Source organism: Rhinopithecus bieti, unplaced genomic scaffold (genome assembly GCF_001698545.2).
Source record: "Rhinopithecus bieti isolate Rb0 unplaced genomic scaffold, ASM169854v2 scaffold_5130, whole genome shotgun sequence".
Classification (NCBI taxonomy): domain Eukaryota; kingdom Metazoa; phylum Chordata; class Mammalia; order Primates; family Cercopithecidae; genus Rhinopithecus; species Rhinopithecus bieti.
Genome location: NW_016804792.1, coordinates 1,064,528 through 1,071,922, shown reverse-complemented (window position 1 = coordinate 1,071,922; position 7,395 = coordinate 1,064,528).

Below are 7,395 nucleotides of genomic sequence, written 5' to 3'. Positions count from 1 at the left end.
TTGTTTAGGCAAAAAAAAAAAAAAAAAATAGTAAACATTAACAAGAGTGTGGAGAAATTAGAAACCTCATACTTTGCTTTTGGGAATGTAAAAATGATGCCACCATTGTGTAAAGCAGTTTGGCGATTCCTCAAAAAGTCAAACATAGAATTACCATATGATTCAGCAATTCGATTCCTAGGTATCTACCCCACACATACATTGAAAACATGTTCAAACAAAAACGTGCACACACAAGTGTTCATAGCAGCATTGTTCATAAAAGCCAAACAAGTGTAAACAACCCAAATGTCCATCAACTGATGCATAAATAAACAAAATGTGGTATATCCATCCAAAGGAGTATTATTCAGCCACGAAAAGAAATGTAGCATTGATACACACTACAACATAGATGAACCTTGAAAACATTGTGCTAAGTGAAGGAAGTCAGATGCAAAAGAAAGCATATTAAATAATTCCTTCTATATGAAATGTTCAAAATAGGCACTGCCATAGAGACAGAAAGCAGATTAGTGTTTGCCAGGTACTGAGGTAAGGAGAAAAATGAGGAGAGATGGCTTAATGGGCACGAGTTTTTTTTGGAAAGGTGATTAAAATGTTCTGAAATTATATAATGGTGATGGTTGCACAAAAGTGTGAACTAAATGCCACTGAACTGGATACTTTCAAATGGTTAAAATAGTGAATTTTATGTTATGTGAATTTTACCACAATAGAAAATGCATTACAAATGTGAGACATGGCCAATATTCAGTTTTAATCACCTTAACTTCACCCCTCCTGGACAGCTTGACAATAATATCTTTCGATAGCTTTCTCAGAAGGGAGGGAGACTTACGAGGAAACCTCCATACTTAGCTGGCAGGGGGACAGTTCTACTGATTTTGGGAGGTAATCTAAGGCTGTTACTCTGGGGATGTCAAAAGTTGAGATTCATGACAAAGTGCCCAGTAAGTTCTTTGTACTCTGAGTTCAGGGAGGCCTAGAAGTTGAAATTCATTTTCCCAGACATTTGTGTTTGGCAAGAAAAAGAAGTATCGATTCTTCTTAGGGCACTGATGTAATAAGGTAGAAGAAGAGTGCTGGGTGTACAAGCCTCATAATATATCTAGAAAAATAAGGACCTGGAGTGCTCATGCAGATTCTTCTTTTTAATCAGGATCCTAATACAATCCCTTCGAAATTGTAACAGATCAAGACATTGAATGTGAGAAAGGATTTGGCTTTGTGTCCTATACTTGGGCTATTATAAAAAGTATTAGTGAGGCACTCACAAAGAGTGTCCTACACTCTTATGTTGTTGCTCAGGGATGCCCATACATTTACCACATTTCTAGGTATGTGTTATATTGCAATTTTATTGAAGAAAGTAAATCGGACGAATGTGGAAAAAAATATCCTTTTGACTGTGTGAGTGCATCCTTCTTACTCTCTTCTTCTGACTTTCTCTCTCAATCTAGGCCCAACAAGGGTCCCCATAGACATAGAATAAAGCAGTATTGTTTGGTGGGGGATTTAATTTCACTCCATCACAAGCTACTATCGCAGCCCTGTCATTGCAATTTGTCACACGTTTTTGTGTGCTCTATCTTCCTGAAGTCCCATCTCCTCTGCAATCCACTGCATAATCTTCTGTGGGACAAAGCTCCCCAACATAATGAAAGAGGTGGAATTGGGAACGGAAAGTCAATGGACACAATTATCAATTTGGGCCCCACACCCCCTGACTCCTGGGATTTGGCCCCAGCAGCCAAAGAGGCGCTAGTGGGGCCTGCTGTGTAGGAAAAAAAAGGCACCACTGCAAGGTTTGCTGAGGCCAAAGGAAGAGCTGGTGGCTGCCGGACGATGTAATCCAATGCCCTCCTGAAGAGACCACCACATAGAGGAATGCTAGCGGCTCCCCCATCCGCCCGCTGAGACCCAACCCCTACAGTTTGTTAGGATGCAGCTGATGTTTAGAGCTCCGTCAATTCATTCTGAAATGAAAAGCTTGGTGGCGGAAGGCATCCCAGGAAACAAATAGAATCCCAGACCTTGGTTTTGATTTCCACACAAGTCTTGTGACTGTTAACACAAACCAGAAGAGATTTTGAGATTAATTCTGGAATACAAATCTATCTAAACCAAATCAGAACTTCACTCACTTGTGGAAACTCCAACTCCAGTTTTTAACTGTTTGGAGGAAAATTGCTTTAGCACTCTCTCCTGAGCAAGGTAACAGGATTTAATTTAAAACATGTATAGGACATCATATATGACTTCTTCCTGTTCATTTCTTACTACTGTTATAAGGATGGGATTTTCCTTTTTCAGTTGTTTTGTTGTTGTTCTAGACATTTCCAAAGGATCACCATTGAATGGTTTAGTGAATCACTACTTTTGTATGTGTCTATGGATTTTTCTATATTCCAAGCCATTTGCATGAAAGGGGCCCAACTGCCATGACTACGAAGAAGAAGGTGGATGCTGCAGGTGATAATGCACTTTTATATCATAATATGTGCCATCAAGAGCATTATTGAAGTTCCCGCACAAATGCAATTACTTGATTCACCTCTAAGTCTTTTTAGCAATTCAGTCAGTTATGCTATTTTTTTTTTTAAATGCAACCATTAGATCAACAAAACTGCTATATCCTGGGATAAAAAATAATTGAGTTTTCTGTAATAATTTTTACAAACGTATGGTTAAGGGGAAGATGTGGGCTTCACATTTGACTCTGTCACTTGTGACTTGTATGATATTTGGGAAAATATTTAACTTCATATACAGGTTATAAAAAGGATATAATAATCCTCATCTTTTAGGGGTGTCTCAAAATTCAATAAAATAATTGTAAAGCCAGGACACCACCACCTATAGTATTATTTCCACAGACCCAAGTGTAATAGTAATGATTTTTGATTTACAGATATGCGTGTGTGTGTGCGTGTGTGTGTGTGTATGTGTGCATAGCCTGGGCTCCTAGCCAGTTCTCCTTCTACTACTATTCAAAAACATTTATATCCAATCTCATTTTCTATCTTATTTTCTACCATTCACATACTCTAGTAGATTAGCCTCTTTTGTTTTAATCAAGATGAGCCATCTACATTGTGTGAACTTCTCACTAATTTCTCTATCTGGGATATTTTTAGCTCAACTCCACATCTGCTAGGATTCAATTCAAATTGAGAATTCAAATTTAATTCAAAGTTCTTCTCAAAGAAGCCTCCCTGAACCACCACGTCTAACCTAGCTCCACCCTATCACTCTTGATCACACCACCATGACTATCACATTATTATGGCACTAATGGTCTGAAATGTATAGCAAAAATATTTACTATCTGTTCCCTTCTTGCCTAGACTATAGCACTTGACTGACAACACTCAATTACTTAAACATTGTACTATCCACAGCAACTAGCACAATGTCTAGCAGAATAGTTGCTCAATAAATACTTGTTGAATAAGTGAATTTTAAAAATGACACAATTTATTTTTTGGTGTCCAAGTCTTTCCATATGGAATAAATGAGCAAGCCATACTTACCCCTGTGCCTCTTTCTTTTTTCTTTTTCTTTCTTTCTTCTTTCTTTTTATTTTATTTATTTATTTTTTTGAGACAGAGTTTCACTCTTGTTGCCCAGGTTGGAGTGCAATGGCGCCATCTTGACTTACTGCAACTTCTGCCTCCCTGGTTCAAGCAGTTCTCCTGTCTCAGCCTCCCAAGTACCGTGAATTACAGGGGCCTGCCACCATGCGCGGCTAATTTTTTGTATTTTTAGTAGAGATGGCGTTTCACTATGTTGGCCAGGCTCGTCTCAAACTCCTGACCTTTTGATCTTCCCGCCTCGGCCTCCCAAAGTGCTGGGATTCCAGATGTGAGCCACCATGACCAAGCACCCCTCTGTCTTTCAAAAAAGATTCATAACTTTTTTCTGTCTTTCAGAGAATTCTCATTTTAGGCCTATTATTTGCAGAATAGGATGATGTTTACCTGAATTGGAAAGATGAACAGGAGACATAATTTTACCTCTGGAGCCCATTTGGGAGAAGAGAGACGGGTTACAAAGACCAACATTGCAAGCAGTGGAGAAAACACTGACTTGAGGGTTGCTCAAATCTTCACTGAGGAATTGTTCTCTGAGCTCAGCCTTGGGCTTAGAAAATAACAGAGTTCTTCAAAGTAACTAAGGTGGGGAGAAGGAACTTTTGAGCTGAAGGAAGCATGTGAGTAGCTAATTGTCTAATAAATTATATGAATGCATGAAAAACAAGCAATAGCACACCCTTGTTCATCTGGTATGGCTGGAGTATGAGCCTTGGGGAAGGGCAGAAGTACAGAATGCGTTTGAATAGGTAGGTTGAGGTTATATCGCAAGATCCCTTGAGTGTCATACTAAGGAGGTTGTGCTTAATGTAGTAGGCTCTGGAAGGCCAAGGACTCTTGTTCTGCTGATTTTCTTGCCTGAAATGTGCTCTTTTTTTTCTCTGTCACAGATTTTGTACTTTCTCTCACTTCAAGTCTTCCTCACCTCTCATTGTTATAGCAGAGGTTCTCAACTGGGGGTGACTTTGCCTCTCAAGAGACATTTGGTGAAGTCTAAAATGAGTTTTTGGTTGTTACAACTAAGAGGGGTGTACAGGCATCCAGTGAGTGGAGGACAGGTATGCTGCTAAACATCCCATGATACACAGATACTACAAATATCTATGCAGTCCAAAATATCAATAGTCCTGAGGTTGGGGAACCCTAATCTATAGGGATGCACACTCTAAATTTTGTCTGCACCTCTTTGTTCTATCCTGCTTTGTATAATTGTTTAGTAGGGAACCATGGATCATGCTTTATCCCTTTCAGGCCTCAGCTCAGAGAACTGTACCTGAGACCATGTACAGGGTGAACACTGAGCACTTGCAAACTGGGAGTTCTGCACAACACACTTCCATTTCTGGGGTGTCCTCTGAAGGACAGAAAGCTTCTTCTGTTTCTTCTATCTTCTTTTTCTATGTGACTCACAATTAGTCCTCATTAAGTCCTAGTTGAGCAGTGACTATGTATTTGGATGTTTTGCTCAAGAACCTTCCAGAAAGCTAAAAGGCAGAGACTGAGTTCTAATCTGAGTTTGCTACAAATTACATCACATATCTGGAGCAGCACTTTTTAAATTTTTTACAGCTAGGGAGTCTGCTTTCCCTTGACGTTTTTCTCACCCATGATAACAATAGCATGGCTTGTGTAGTCATGGATAAGAGACAGGTCCCTGTTGGCCCCTGTGTCTGAGTCTCTAAAATACTTGGTTTAACCAGAGAATAGTGCAATGCTACTTGGTAGTCTGGTAGCTAAGGAGAGTGAAGAGATGGCTCTCAAAGTCACTTAGGAACCTTCAGTGTGGACACTTGACTGAAGAGGAGCCTTCAGTCAAGTGTCCACACTGAAGGTTCCTAAATTACCAGCAAAGAAACTATACAAAGACACAATCCTGCTTATCAAAGAAACATCTGAATTATCAATTTGGAATTTTCTTGCTTGATCAGGTAAGGAAATAGGTAGAGGAAAACAGGAAACTTTGTGGAGGGGGGAGGTCCCTTATGTAGAAAAACTCATTCTGAACAGTTCACCCTCTAGTGAAGTCTCTGTTTAGGGAGGTAAGCAGCTTAAAGGAATCCCTTTTTTGGAAATGGATATCATTATATGATGAAAGGTTGGTAGGAACTTGTTATGTTGTAGCTGGTATCTAAAACTGTGATGAGAATTAGTGTAATTAGAAACATTTGCAAGATAAATGATTTGTTGACATAAATTGCTAAAAATCCACCTAGTTGTGGAGCTGAGTATTGGGGAAGGGGCAGAGGGACGGGTCAGGAATAATGTGAAGTCTGTCTTATTTAGTTTACTCCTGTCCCAAAGAATCCTATTCTCTATCCTAGCCTGGGAGAGTTTTCAGCTCCACTGTGCTTTCTGGGCTAGTTTCTAAGCTCCAGGCCCAATGGTTGATGTAGCATTTCTCCAGGCAAACCTCTGAGTGGTCTTGTCTTGTGCAGAGAGAAAAGTAGATAGCAGGAGGCTTTCTAGATTGCTCTTCCAAGCATTAATCTTCAAAGAAAAATGACCCACCTGCAATAAGATACCGTTTGCAACAGACACAGGAGGCAGAAGCCCTAGGTCAGGAAAGCCTGGAACAGAGGTCTTGCCCTGAAACAGCTGCGCCGCCAAGCTGGCTTCCACTTTGGGATGGAAAGATAATTTTTGTATTTCAACTCTTTTGCATTTCTTTTACATGATATATACCAATGAAGCAAACAATAACAAAAAATTATTGTGTCTAAAATGCAAACTTCTTGGCATTTGGAAACCCTGAACCATCTATGACTTTCAGCTTCTAAAGGTTGTTTTTCTTTCTTTTTGAAAGTATTATTGGCTTAATGTGAAAGGAGTGATGCTGATTTTGTAACTTATTCCAAAAAAAAAAAAAAAAAGATTTAGAAGTCTATTTGGGCATTTTAAATACAGAGCTACAAACTGCCCATAAAAAGGTAATTATGAACTTCTTTGAACTGAACCAAATATCAGTACCTCTATATTGATGAACTAATATCTTCATTTTTTAAATTATAAACTATTGAGAGCATGTTCCTGGCATGTTCAGGACCAGAAGTATAAAGAAATGAAACCTCTTAGTGCCCATTTGGGGTAACAGTATTATGCTGTGGCTTTATTTGAACATTCATTCCTTAAACATGGAGTACTGGTTATGGCAGGCACTAGGCGACCTAGGTTGTAAGCAGCCTGGACTGAATTTTTCACAACTGGGTGAAAATATATGGTGACAGAAAGAGAGAGGAATAATGCCGTGGAACAGTAGAGCATGATCCTCTGGAACATTGGTTCTCATTTATAGATGTTCCATTGTTACATGTCAACATAAAGAATTCCATCGTTTAAAAGAAAATCCAAATGAGAGTGGGTCAGTGGCTTGCTTGAGAGCATGTCCTTAGCAAAAAGAAGATTCAAATTTATATCCAAGTTCATACTTCTCTGCCCCATTTCCATACCTCTTGAACTAGACACTAGACTCTACTCAACTTTACTTGAGTTTTTGAAGCTCGTTTTTGAAGCAGAAGACCCTGAGCTTTTTCTGGCTTCCTAGTGTTCAGTGCTCACCGTAGTCTGTATCCTTAAACCTTCATGCAAACAGGACCATGGTTATGGTGGGGGGTGGTGCCTATGGTGCCAGAGTGAACTCAAGAAATGAGGTGAAAAACATTTTTGCCTTAGTCCATTTGGGGTGCTACAGAATATTTTAGACTGGATGACTAATAAACAACAAACATTTATTTTTCACAGTTCTGGAGGCTGGGAAGTCCAAGATGAAGAGGCAGGTAGATTTAGTGTATGGTGAAGGCCT